At 45.8% G+C, this 14,671-nt stretch overlaps 1 protein-coding gene across 1 annotated transcript in view; it reads left to right on the top strand.

Annotated features, from left to right (window-relative positions):
• Positions 1-14,671, top strand: part of RELN (reelin) — a 1,711,021-nt gene that overhangs the window by 892,884 nt on the left and 803,466 nt on the right. The gene's annotated exons all lie outside the window — the stretch shown is intronic.

The raw sequence follows: 14,671 nt of genomic DNA, 5'->3' as shown, positions 1-14,671 counted from the left end.
CACAGGAATCGAGAGATAGAGAGAGGGAGCGCAGCGCTTGGGAATACCAGGGGAGTCAGGCCAGAAGTCTGCTGAGGAGCATAGTGCCCATACCATCAGTGCTTACTTCGCCCTGCGCGCATACACTTACATACCAAGGAAACCATGAGATATATTTGTGGGAAAGCAGTGGTGCAGGTTTATTTCGTACAACACAGGTACTGATAGGTGGTTCATCTTACAGGCGATCCAAAGCGGCAGCCTCTCGCTGACCCGCATGCCCAAGGAGCCATCTTGCACGGCGAGTCGATGCTCAGACGGTGCAGTACATTATCACTTTATTTTGTTCGACTCCCGCCCCCCCTGTCAGGGCGGGAGATGAGGCACACCCCCGGTCGGTTCAGGCCCCCCGACCGCCCGAAGGACTAACGGGGCGCCGACGCTGTTTCCTGGAACCCCCTCGGCTCCAGGTTCTTGGATTGGGCACCCTACTGTGCCAGGCAGAGGTATTTAGACTGTATCCTTCTGCCGCAGAGGTACCCCTACTGTCCATCTGCTTCCAGATCGCCCTGTGACTCCGCCTGCAACATAAAGAAGATCATTAAAATATTTCAAACTGTGCCAACCGCTCTGCAGCTGGGTCAGGGTTCAGGGTGGGTTACAGCGCAGAGCAGCCACGTCGCGGGAGAGAAAGGCCGAGCCTAGTTGCTGGCCAGGTATATACCTTGGGAGCGCCCTCCCCCGTCCACAAGGAGCCCTCCCCATTGGCTGTTGGCCGGGGGGCGGCACCGGGGGACGCGCTGCAGGCTGCGCTCGCCAGATGTATGGGACTAGGGCGCTGTCCCCCCATAAAGTAAAGTCCACATTTGTAAAGCGCACACTCACCCGTAAGGGTCTCTAGGCGCTGGGGGCCGTCGGGAAGATTAAGCGAGCTATTGCCCAGAGTCACATGGTGCTGGGCTAATCTGCCGCCGGAGCCGGGGATCGAACCCTGATCCCCAGATTCCAGCGTCAGTCGCCCTGGCCGCGGCGCCACACCTCTCCCCCCTCCATACTCCCCTTCGTGTTGTGGTGCCAGCGGCATAGTGCCCATACCATCAGTGCTTACTTCGCCCTGCGCGCATACACTTACATACCAAGGAAACCATGAGACATATTTGTGGGAAAGCAGTGGTGCAGGTTTATTTCGTACAACACAGGTACTGATAGGTGGGTCATCTTACAGGCGATCCAAAGCGGCAGCCTCTCGCTGACCCGCATGCCCAAGGAGCCATCTTGCACGGCGAGTCGATGCTCAGACGGTGCAGTACATTATCACTTTATTTTGTTCGACTCCCGCCCCCCCTGTCAGGGCGGGAGATGAGGCACACCCCCGGTCGGTTCAGGCCCCCCGCCCGCCCGAAGGACTAACGGGGCGCCGACGCTGTTTCCTGGAACCCCCTCGGCTCCAGGTTCTTGGCTCGGGCACCCTACTGTGCCAGGCAGAGGTATTTAGACTGTATTCTTCTGCCGCAGAGGTACCCCTACTGTCCATCTGCTTCCAGATCACCCTGTACTCCGCCACAGCTCTGGAGGAGGCTTCCGTCGATGACAGAGCCCCCCACCCACCTATCTACTTTATGCCACTGTTTCGTGCACTTCTATCATAGTCCCCTTTTGTTTCATGCACATCTATCATAGTCCCCTTTGCCACACCACTATGGAGATATCTTTAAACGTTCTTAGGACACGCCCTTAGTTCCATAAGCCGCACCTCTATTGAGTATTGCGTAGACACGCCCTTAGTCACAGGAGCCGCCCCTGAGATGCATCGGTACAGGTAGAAAAGACACCTTTGTACACAGGGTGCTGTACTTGTTTGAGCCTCAAAGTGCCTTATTAATCCTGGATACCAGTTGTCGCATGGTAACGCCCCATCTGAACCTGCACGCACTTAATTATGCTACAAGGGTAGGTCCCTCTCACACAGGACTGGTTACCACAACATTGCTCTCGCCACCTTGGGACCTGAATAACCCATAATCCACGCACTTAATTATGCTGCAAGGGTAGGTCCCACTCACACAGGACTGGTTCCACAACATTGCTCTTGCCACCTTGGGACCTGAATAACCCATAATCCACTGACTCAGGCCCTCTTAATATGTACCTGGCCCAGGGCCCTCCACCTCTTGTGAATCCTGCAGTTTGAATATAAGCTGTTTGGCATTAGCTGTCAATGTCTACAAGAGGGGCCGCACATCCTCGCTTGGTCCCTGTTTCTCTGTTGCATTATGTATGTTATTTGCAAGTTTTTTGGCTGCTAATGGAAGGCCGGTGATGTATCCACAGATGCTGATTAATAGTATTTGTTATAGCTTCACTTGCAGCTCATAACTAGAATCCTTCTAACGTACCACCGTGGACTATGAAGGATATCGGACTCCTGTACCTTGTGACCCTCGCCGTCATGAACACATGGCTATGTATACGCTGTGATTACCCACTTGCGCAATGTATTGTACATGTATAATGTGCCTGTTACTAAAAGCGCTCTACCATCCTGTAATGAGAAGTGGTGCTATAAGGAATGAATAGTGCTTCATCCACGTTATTTGGGTAAGTACAAGGACAGCGAGAGACATCCGGCAATCTTACAGTGCCTGTACTTATATGTAGGATGAACAAAGTCAAGGCATGACTAACTTAAGTCACTGCCGTGTGGTTAAACACATTGAATATATGCCTGCAGAATTAAGAAACCTGCAATCACCCTTAATATTATGTTTCCACGTGCCCTACACCATAGCTGTTTGTTGTCTCCAATATCCGTTATGGCTAGGTTCACCCACCAGATCTATTAAGTTTTATTGCTTGTAGTTATATTCGCATAGTTAGACTTTGCAGCAGATATATTCATTGGAAGGGAAATGTAAAAGAAGCTGCGATAGTTTATAGTATATAACGGCGAACGGTAAACTATTGAATAATGTTCTTAAACCTTTTGCCGCTGGCGCTTTATAGCTACCACTATTTCTTAAGTCCGTTCATTGAGCTGTTACGACTACTCCGTGGGCGCATTTTTCAGTTTTGAACCTGTTTGCATGTTTTAGACGCTTGAAAGCCCCCGAGGGCTCTCTCCTCTCCATCACGTAATGTTTGTAACCCGAGTACCATTCAGATATGTAGTACCTATCGCGGAAGCATTTGCATCCCTTTGGGGTTGCTTTATTCTTTAAAGTGCTAAATGCTGTCTTTAACGATTGCAGGGTTGATATCTTGTAGCCCAGACACCTTGGATTCGGGTGTACCTGCTAACCAGATATCAAAGCTAGTTCACACCGCAGCACTGGTCTATCGCTTGGTGAGAGAAAACAATGGCTGCATTGAAAGTAGAATTTAAAGCTATAGTATAAGCTATAGAAACCCGATATGTGTACGATATGGCGACTAGTGTCACCTACCCACTTAAAGAATGTACAACGTGCAATAAAACCTCTATTCCTAGTATGGAAGTGCAGGTCATACTTGTATCTTATCGGCAACTCATGCTGAATTCCATAATGAAGAAACTTCACGTGAACGCAGTCCTTAGGCATACATGGATCGTATCGTTTACAATAACCATGAACCCATGTGATATTGAAAGGAGGGCTACGACAGAATTCAACCTCTTCAATTAGAGGTGTGTTCTTAAATTACGTTAAAATTCACCTGGGATGTGTTCTAAAAATTACTACCGAGGTTGCCGGATCCTGTATCAGAATGTTTTATGTAGCACTAGTTTTTTTTTTTTTTTTTTTTTTTACCTGGCCATCTCCCTTGGACTAGTGACGCTAAGAATTTTTTTTCAGAAGCACCGACGTTTCAACCCAGAATGACAACACGATGGAGGGGAAAGCCCCAGTCGGGGCCCCCGACTACGAATCCCAGATTGCACCACACGATGGAGGGAGAAACCCGAATCGAAGGGGAAAGCCGGCCGAATATGGGGCCAACCCAGCCCATCGCTAAAACTGCCAAAGATTAGATTGCTATTCGTGGCAGGTTCTTACTAAAGTGCCAGTGACCATTTAACAACTTAAGTGAGACACTCGTACCCGGATCCAAGCACATAGTGCAAAGCTGCCACAGATTCAGTACCCGAGCGTAACCAGACCGAGACGACGATGAGAACACAAATCTAAAACGGCCGTGCAATGGCGGCGCTACCATTAAACTTATAACATCAGGCAGCCATATGCCAACGCCCGAATTTCCACAAAGTGCCCCGAAGAGGAAAGTGAACATGTCAGCAACATGGTTACTGATCATGTAACCTACCTACCGGAATTGAACACCAATTGGTTGCCTGCCCACTTTCTGCCCTCCAACATGGTACCAATACTTTCGGTCCCCATTCTACCAGGCGCCACAACCGTACCCGTCATGAACATCGCATGAGGGGCGGTCAAGATGACGCGGCACCATGCCGCCAGATCAAACCCGTGTTCAATTCCCGCAGCCGCTTTGTTTGCTACGCTATGGCCTCTCACCTGTAAATGCACCTCACGTGCAAGGCGGCCATTCTCCCTTGTTTGTCGCCCAACAACATAACAGCGAGCTACGCTTCACTTGGAAGTCTTCCTAACCTTCTCTGAATTCTGCAGTATGTGTTATCAATTTTGGCCAAGATAGCATGCCGTCGCCTTGAATAAACTGCAAACATTCGACCGATGCCAAAAACCATATCAACGCATGCAGCCCGCTCAGACCCGAGAAGACGGAATCCGCCCGCGGCTAGCGCCAAGAAGCATGCCAGCCTGCTCAGGCCACCCACGTCCGCTGCCTAGGGCTCCCCCCCCCCCCAACAGCTCCACTCAGACAACAAGAGCAAGGGCTGCCGCTCCCTGTAGCTACGACGGCGAACATTAAATGCAGTTTATTGCACCCACTGGAAAGCAGATACATTAAACACTAACTTCCAGACCACCCTACAATATGTATATTTACTACTCCTTAAATAGGGAAATGTTTACAGAACTCCCAAATGTCTATTCATACAATTACTATTGGGAAAGTAGAACGAAAAGCCGCGTCCCGCGCAGAACTTCAGGATGGCTGAACAATACAATTACCACTGCACTTTCTTTGCATAATATAAGTACTCTTGAGTTCTGTGGAGATTTACGTGTTCTGGTGCAATAAGCACAGTAATTTTAGCGTGTGCATAAGTTTGCAGTAATTGCATGTAATGCCAAATGAAGTAATGTGTCCTTCATGATAGCAGGAGATGTTTGGAGCATAATCTGAATAGACCCTTGAGTCTTTTTAAGGTTAACCAGGGGTTGCCGTAGCTACCCCTATCTGCTAAAGTCAATTTGGCACATTCAGGAGGAGAGGCTGCTACCACCTGCCTGCTCTTTGGTGCCGCCTGCACCGCTCATGATATCCGAGGTCTCAAGGCTCATGAAGTGTGCTAGGACGAGAAAATTTAGAGAGCTCATGGGACCCTTTTACTATCTGTCCTGTGTACTCCACACCATTCTGGTGAAAGAATGTCCACTCTCTGGAATGTATATCTTCCTTTCCTATCGAGTCTGAGAAACCCGCTGAGCTAACGTTCTTATTTTAAAGGTCTTATGAAGGTTACCCTTGCATTAAATGCTTTCCACATTCTCTGACTATTGTCAAGGAAAAGTTATGCCTCGGCACTGCTAATGGAGATACAAAACGAGACTTTAAGTTTAAAATCATTACTTAGCTAATGAATACCATCCTGCGTCTCAGCACCAAAGGAAGTAAAGGTCATGTGCAGGACACGGCGTGTAGTGTTTACTCTGGCCGAGCAGATATTGTGTCGAGCCTGAGAGCCTTGGCGGTCAGCCCATACGTTTATCTATTTGTTTATATTAACCCTTAATAAACTAGCCTGTACAATCTCATGTCTGTCGTGCAAGAACTCTAGCCCTTTGTGCACTGTGCGGCCGTGCCCCTACCTATTGCACAATTAGAGGAAATTCCTTGTAGGTTTGGGATATCGCATCGGTATCGGTACAACACTGCAAAAGATGGAGGACACTCGAACACAAGAACAAAATGCCACATGGGCAATGGTGGCACTTGTGCAAGCCTGAAAGCAGCAAAAAGTAAGAGGTAGCAAACAGTGTGTTAACGGAGAAAAGTGACGTAGGCAGCTATAAACCAATACCACCGTAACTAGGGCTAAATCGGTGCAATGCAAAACCTTACTTGGGACCAAGCAACTGGCCGCACTCTAACGTCACGACAGGGCACAGCCTGCCATCTCATCCAAGGCCCGCCACTCGGTCGGCTGCTGCTCGGCTGTAGCCGTGCCAGCATGCAGAGAAACCGCGGCACCACAGGGTCCCGCCCCGCTACAGAAGTGCTGGCTTCTGGCACATGACAACGACACCGATACCGGGGCCCTGCATCCGTACATCGCCTACATGTACGAAAGAATCCACACGATGATTCTTTGGCAGCCCTTAGTGTCCTCCACGACCCGAGTCCCACTGTTTGTCGCACACAACGCCCACAACTCCCCTAGCACCATGAGGCAGAGAGTGCATGGCTCTCCTCCCAGCACACTGGTGAGAGCGTCCTGGAGCACTCCGCGGGCATAACGATGTCCGCCCCACTTAGCCTATTTCCAAACGCACCAAAACACATAGCCTCGAGATGCACAGCGAAGGGACGCGCTTGTCCTACTTCTGAAGTAGGCGGACTGCGAGACTACTTAAACTGGCAATCTATCACCCAAACTGCGGTCCGGGAGAGCTCCTCGGAACTATGTTAGGCTAGGGAAGGCTGGAGTACCCTTGGCCACAATACGGTTATTTATTTATTTATGCAATTTTATATAGCGCGGACTTTACCCGAAGGCGTCAGAGCGCTTCACAATAGGAACAGAGACGATACAAACTGATAACAATACATGAACAACAGATTGCAAAAGCAAACGTTACGTTACATACGGTAAAGTGGTACAGATGGGCCGAGGGCCGTGGGAACCGGTGTATTGTTTGCGCCTCCCTGCACATTTATTTAAATGGGCCGTGCCCGAAACGACCTGGAACTACCACTAGCGCCTCAAAGCGTCACAGCTTCGCGGGAAGTGGAAGGCACACATTTCTTTGCGATGGGCCCCTTCCTGTAGTGGACCCAAACACCCCATTGCAACTGGCGACCTTGGCGCCACATCTGGCCACACGATCCCCACGCGGTAAACAAATCGCCTTCTACTATCGCCTCATGGGCCCCCGTACCCAAGTTGCCCACATGTGATGCTTCGCGGGCCCCACCAGCCCCCGGGCCTAGAGATTCCCCACCGGGACCAATAATGACTAATTCAGCCCCCGCGGCCTCCGGGACACATCCGCTCAGCCCCTTCCGTGACTGTGTGCGGGATTGGAATCGCTCACTTCACCGCTGGCCTGACGGTGAGGGAGCAGGACTGCGAGCATTGTGCTCCCCCCAAAACCTGGCTGATTACCCCTGCCCCCCAGCCGCTCTGAGGCGAGTCAGCTGCTGGCTGAACGAGACACCTCAGCCCCCCAAGGGGGGGGGGTGGAGAGAAAGTATCGCGTAAGAACACAACCGCCTTCTCCGGCCCCCCGAAACGGCTCAGTTCTCAGACTTTACTGTCCGAACCCATTTGAGTTTCCCACACTTCAAGGCGGACCAACGCAACAGCACTAGCCTGGACAAACCGCCCCGAGGGGGTGCCCCGTAACGGGCATTGGTTGTGGCCTAGGAAACTTGCCGCTCGCGGGGACGTTAGTGAACCTCAAAACTGCCATAGGACCGGCCAATGGGTCGTAGGCATAATCTCCTTGTGGATTTAATCTCCCCTGGGATGCCAACTAGCCCGGCCACCACAAACCCCCACACCGAAGCGTCGGAAAGGGTGGAGGCGGTGGTGATCGACGATCAAACTCCGGGCCAGAGCCACTGATAAGCGAGGAGATGACTAACCTCTGACCCCATTGGGGTCTCTCCCAATGCCCCGTATGTGCCGCCGCGGTGACCATTTGCGCGATCATCAGTCAGGGGGGAGGGGATGGGCCTTAGCAAACCCGACCCAATCCTTAAGCCTTATCGATCGCAAGTGTGCGCATCGTGTGCCCTACACATCTGAAATTAAACCTCCCGCTCTTGTTCCCCCTCCCGCGCACGATAACCCGGCACCCGACACGCAACGGACCTCATGCCTCCCCGTGGCCATGGCCGCCACGCCCCGTACAACTTGGGTTTTTGCCCAAGCATGCACCCACAATCATAAGCACTCACCGCACGCCCGTCGAGGCAGATAACGCGACGCAAGACCAGCGAGGCAGGCGCAGGACGGCCACACAAAGGCAGAGACAGTAACAGCGCCTGAACATCAGCGCAGTTACAGCGCAGAGCAGCCGCGTCGCGGGAGAGAAAGGCCGAGCCTAGCTGCTGGCCAGGTATATACCTTGGGAGCGCCCTCCCCCGTCCACAAGGAGCCCTCCCCATTGGCTGTTGGCCGGGGGGGCGGCACCGGGGGACGCGCTGCAGGCTGCGCTCGCAAGATGTATGGGACTAGGGCGCTGTCCCCCCATACTCCCCTTCGTGTCGTGGTGCCAGCGGCAAAGAGCTGATACCCCTAGCGGCGGCTCCTCCGCTTACTCGGAAACAATTTGAAGTGTCTGAATGACGTTGTCTAATGTAGTTGCCATGTATGGTCCTCCGTTTTCAGGGATCATACATGGCAACTACATTAGACGACGTCATTTAGCCACTTCCAACCCTTACTAAGCATATTACTACCAAAGACGGACTTCACCAAACATATTACGAGGGTCCCTTCGGATTTCATAACCACATCAGCCATTTGTTCTTTTGACTGCTCTACCTGATCACCATACTGGATCAGCAGCTTTACACCATTGCTTTAGCCTTGAAAAAGTAACTGGCATGACGAAACGTGTTGGCTGTACTTTCCTGACTGGCTGTTTTGCACCATTTGAAAATATAAACTTCAATGAAAAACAACACTTGGCTCCTGTTCTTGAATTATTAAAATGTACTAAATGACTAAAGAAAAGTGGAAAAACTTTATGTGGATTAGTGGAGGGAGTGCTATGACATTTGTCTTCCATGTTGACAAGGAGGTCCTAATGCATTTTGGGTAGTATGATGCATATGTACCATATAGCACCGTAGTGAAAGAAAAGTTTGTTGAATAATATTGACACCTCTGCACACAACCAAAGAGGTGCGATCTGATTCCCATCACTACCCGCTCATAATAAGTCTGATTGGCAGTAAAGATAGCTGAGACTTTAAAAATGTATCCAATCGGTGTCATTGTTTTACGCAAATTTTTATTTTCTTCCTACATTTTAATGGATAAGCTGTGTCCAATTTCATTTAACATTTAAATTGAAACTAGGGATCTGAAATAGAGATAGGCGGACGGGACGGCCCCTGAGTTTGCCAGGAGGACGGAATAAATTACTCCTTCACCATGGTGTAGCGGCTGCCCATCTAGTTTATAAACGACTGCCAAGCAGGTGGTCATTTATAAAGTAATTGTCAGGAACCGCTGTTGTGGTGGTTCTTGACAATGCATTTTACTGTTTGTTGCAGTGCTGTGTCGGAAGGACGCAACCCTGCAGAAAACAGTATTCTTTTTTCTTTTCAGAAAGAAAATCCTGAAACTGGGTTTTCTTTTTGAGATAAAAAAAATGCGATGCTCACCTCGCCATGGAAGGCATCTTCCATGACGGAGGGGGGCATTAGAATGGTTTTACTGTTCTTTACTGCCAGCTTTTACTGGAGGTAAGAGACAATAAAAAAGTACTACATGTCTGCCCATCTACATTGGGTGGGCAGACATGTAGCCATTGCTCTGACAGTCCTTACTCTTCAGGGCCGGTAGGCCGGCAGTAAAGTTTAGCCGCAGCGGAGACAAAAAAGTCTCCACCGTGGCCAAACTTAAGGTCCGCTTGCAATTAAATTTGGCGGGTCAACCACTTTATTGGCGGATTAACAGCGACGAAGTACCCTCTCTGCCAATATATAATTCAGGCCCAAAATTCTGAGCTTGATTTTACTGTCAGTAAAATACTTTAGTTAAAAATCAAAGAAATATGTAACCAAATTTCATGAAATTGATGCCACTCGCTTGAGAAACGATATTGGTCTTTTTTAATTGCCATAAGGCACATCATTAAATCAGAGAAAACGTGTCCCTCGATTAGCAACAGCTACATAAAAGTGCAATATCTTCAGTTACATAGCAATGTAAAGCAACTCACTCGTAATTGTTGAAATTTGTGCAAATATCTGTGCCTATTACAAATGAAATTCCTGAAGAGTGGCGATAATGTGAAACCTTTCTGATATGCATATATTTAGCCACGGCTCCCCGCCATACAATGAGAAGTCTCTAAGGATGTTTAATGTAACATATACATAATGAAGTATTGAGGCTTTGGTGGATTTACAAGCTTATGCAGTAATGTATATAATCCCCCTGAAGGAGATCATATTTAACTTACTTGAAGCCCTTAATTCCATACTGTAATTAAATTATTATCAGATCCACAATGGGTGTTGACAAGTATCTTATGAAAGCTAGATGCATGCACGTGTGACAAAAGAATTGCCGCTATTATCTCAAAAAGCAAACCCCTGTTGGGATTTACCTTATTGTAATGTGCTTTGCAGGCACCTCTGCACTGACATTGTGTGCCACTGGACATATTTAATTACTTATGCTCAGGCTTTGGAATTTAATGATCATTTAACAGCACTGTATGTGTTATAACCATGACATGTCATTGCTTTTTTAACCTACACTAGTCCAGAGCGCAGATTGTTTTGTTTAAAAGAAAATCTTATGTATTACGGAATAAAATTAATACTGATCAATGTGCATGCCAGTTGCGTCGCCCCCAATTTCACAACTTGCCCTTGTATCAGAAAATATTCTACTGTTTTAGCCAATAGTTTGAAACTTGGCCTACTAGAAATCTCTTCAAACTCCTCAAATGCCCCTGGATTATCCCACACAAGCGAAAGGTGTGCCTTCATGAATAAGTCTTTTTTCTTCAAAAGCTTGTGGCAGATGTGGAAAATAATAATCGTACTCTTGCATTTTACATTTTTTCTAATATGGGAAATTGGAAACCTCAAGATGTAACAACAAACCTGATGTTGTCCAACAATATATTTTTATTAGTGGAAACATTCACCTCAAATAATGGGTTTATCGTACCGAAAATCATGTCAATGCAGTAACCCAATACTATTATATTTGGGCAGAACCTGGCCCCTCCACCTCTTTACATTTCATACAACATAACTTCCTAGTGATTCTTGGAAGGTGACAGTTTTTAAATAACTGGTTAATAGCCACTTACAATTGTATCAGATACCCTTCCCTTGGATTAAAACAACATCTTGGTAAATTATGCACCTGTAACTTTTTTTAAAAGGAAGAGGGTGATATTTTAAAAACATTTTTCGAATTGTACACAACGTTACCGATTAAAGGGATGGATAACTCTAAACATACTTTGACTCCATATTTAGACTCTATGAAGCAACCTTGTCTTACTAAGTGACATGTTGACTGCTAAACTCACTCACTGAATCACATACACTGATTGCCTTATTTTGGAACTGAACGGAAGCAGGTCCCGATAAGCGACCAGTTCTGGTTTATAAAAAAATCTTCCTAATTTTTTAAGAAAGTGATAGGAACTTTATTTCAGTATTGCTATGATGTGACTGGGAACACCTAGCTTAAATCTATGATCGCTGTATTTTTCGAAGATGAAACATTTCCGGTATGTTGTGAATGTTATCATCCAATCTTCGAGATAAATGTGAACTAAAAAATATATTAACAGGAAAAAATGTGAAATATTGTAACTAGGGAATTACTAACAGCATACTCGAGATGGTGCAAAAAGGGATTTATTCCAGGCCATGGTATTATTTATTGGGACAAGGAACTTTTCACATTGTGAATTGGGATGCATTTGAGATATATTCGGAGAAGTCTATGTTTATTGTGCGTCAATTCCTACTTCTATGTCAGACAATTCTTATTAGCCTCTCTGATTTATCAAGAAACTTCAAAGAGCAGTCAACAGCTTCATGTGGGCAAATAAAAATAGTAGTGTTTCATGGAAGAAAGTGCCTTTGCTTAAGCAGAAGTGGGTGGGAAATTCTCAAAATCAAAAAGTAGCACTTTGAGCCCAATTTCAATAAATGAACGGTTTATATGAACCCTGTAGATGGGCAGAGGCATATATAGATCTGCAGTTATCAGGTATGAGTATAAGAACCTTTTCGTACATGTCTCAACAGGTTTTCCTGCCCAACTTACTTCAAGCACAAGCAGTTCAAAGAATTTTGATTAACAAAAATAAGCCTCTCTGGAAACCCACCCAGGGTCCATTTAGTGCACTGTGGGGAAACCCGTTTTTCTACCCCCCACTCCTGAAATTAGCAGTTAAACGATGAATCTACAGGTGGTGGAAGATTCTTTTGAATATAAACAGCTTATACCCTTTGATGTCATTAATAAAACATTTAAACAGCAAAAAATGAATTTCCTCCATTATGCAGAAAAGTTAGGAAGTATATGAAAACAAATAGACTGATGCCAACAACATAAGGTGAGATTTCATGAGATATTTTATATTGATTTAAGATGTCATTTTATCATCTCTATATATAAAAACGAAAGTATGTCTGTCTGTCTGTCTGTCTGTCCTTTATGCATTACTACACCATTCATCCGATCGCCATGAAACTTTGGGAAGTTGTTGAATACACTCCCGCGAAGGTTTCTGGCATAAATTTGTTTTTAAATATCGCCCCCCCAGGGCCCTCATAATCTTTCGAATACTGATGTACGCACCAGATGGAAAAACAACAAATTGTGTATCCACTAGCACTCGAATAAATAAATAGAATTAAAACACCATTCATCCGGTCGCCATGAAACTTTGGGAAGTTGTTAAGTACACTCCAGCGAAGATTTCTGGCATAAATTTTATTTAAATATCGCCCCCCCATGGCCCTCATAATCTTTCGAATACTGATGTACGCACTAGACGGAAAAATAAAATCGTGTATCCACAAGCACTCGAATAAATAAATAGAATTAAAACAGCATTCATCCAATCGCCAGGAAACTTTGGGAAGTTGTTGAGTACACTCCCGCGAAGGTTTCTGGCATAAATTGTTTTTAAATATCGGCCCCCCCAGGGCCCTCATAATCTTTCGAATACTGATGTATGCACCAGACGGAAAAACAAAATATTGTTTATCCACAAGCACTCGAATAAATAAATAGAATTAAAACGACACTTTGAAATGTTTTCCATATTAAAATTAATAAGTTTCAATAAAAATGACACAATGTAAATTGAATGTTATCATAACGAGTTTCCTTGAATTTCCTTTCTTCGGAGATCCCACCAACAAGCTAGTAGGAAATAAAAAATTCTGCATCTAGTAGAAACATTTGGGCTAAAAAATGAAGTGGGACAGTGCCTTAATAAGAGAAGAGATGGAAGTTAGCAATGACAAACATATTTTAAGCTCCAATGGGTCTATTAATGTCATAATATGTTTTGTCTTTTCATCTATATCATGGATTTGAGCGAGTAACAACATTTGGAATGGAGAAACACCCAATACATTTTAGATGTCTAGAAGTGGTCTTGTTAAAATAGATTTTTTGGGACTACTGTCAAATATAAGGGTTCCGGGAAGGTACTTTCAAACTCTTATGTGAAGTATTGCAGAGAATAACTCTTACTAGGTTATTGATGATCTTGTTGCTGGCTGAGGAGTAATTTCACTTGAGTGCAAACTTGTTATTTATAGCAACTTGTAGTACACATAGGATAATTGCTAGGATGGCTCCCGTGGTTATCAAATTTCAAGAAATAATACTGCTGTAAAATGAGATGTAGTATACTAAAAAAGAGCATCATCTGTAAGTTTGATGAAAATTGAGGATTTTGGGAGAAATATGTAAATATTAAAGGAGGCGTGCTCTGTGATGGGTGAAAGAATTCCTGGAAGTCCCCAGCTAGTTTATATTTTGGATGAAGGAGTAGCCATTATGTTTTGACTATTCTGTAGCATTGCACTTACAAGCTGAATTTAAACCCCATATTGCTTTCATTTCTGATTTCTCATTAATTGATTATTGTAATCTATTTTGTGCATCTCTTTTAGTTTTTGGTTATCCAAGCTGTTTATTGGTGTGTATGGCTTGCGTACATATCGTCTTGTAAAAAGGGTATTTTTTTCTTATTTAACTGTTTTAGCAATAGTACATCGATATAAGCATTTTATTTTAAAGGATTTTATATTTTACTTGTTTTGGGGCATTTTCTGCTGTTTAGGGGCAATTATATGTTTTTTTAAGGGCGTCTTTTACACTTTGCACTTATTGACGAGTTCCTGTTGTAATTCTTGGCTGGTGTAGAGTGCACACCTGACATGGCTTTTAGGTTCCTATTTTACCTCCTCTATCTGGGACGTCTTTGCCAGACATTATGGGCTGTAGTCTAATCCCCAGAGGATTGCCAGGAGTGTGGGTGGGTATTTTAGGCACCCCGCTGTGTGCCAAGGCATACCAGTCTGTACCCATCTTCACTCCACACAGTTTTCTCACTGAGGGAGTAACCTGTACAGGAGTAAGTCCACA

The sequence above is a fragment of the Lissotriton helveticus genome, chromosome 1_1 (genome assembly GCF_964261635.1).
Source record: "Lissotriton helveticus chromosome 1_1, aLisHel1.1, whole genome shotgun sequence".
NCBI lineage: Eukaryota > Metazoa > Chordata > Amphibia > Caudata > Salamandridae > Lissotriton > Lissotriton helveticus.
The sequence above is the reverse complement of the archived record's forward strand: the minus strand, read 5'-3'. Positions and strand labels throughout refer to the sequence as shown.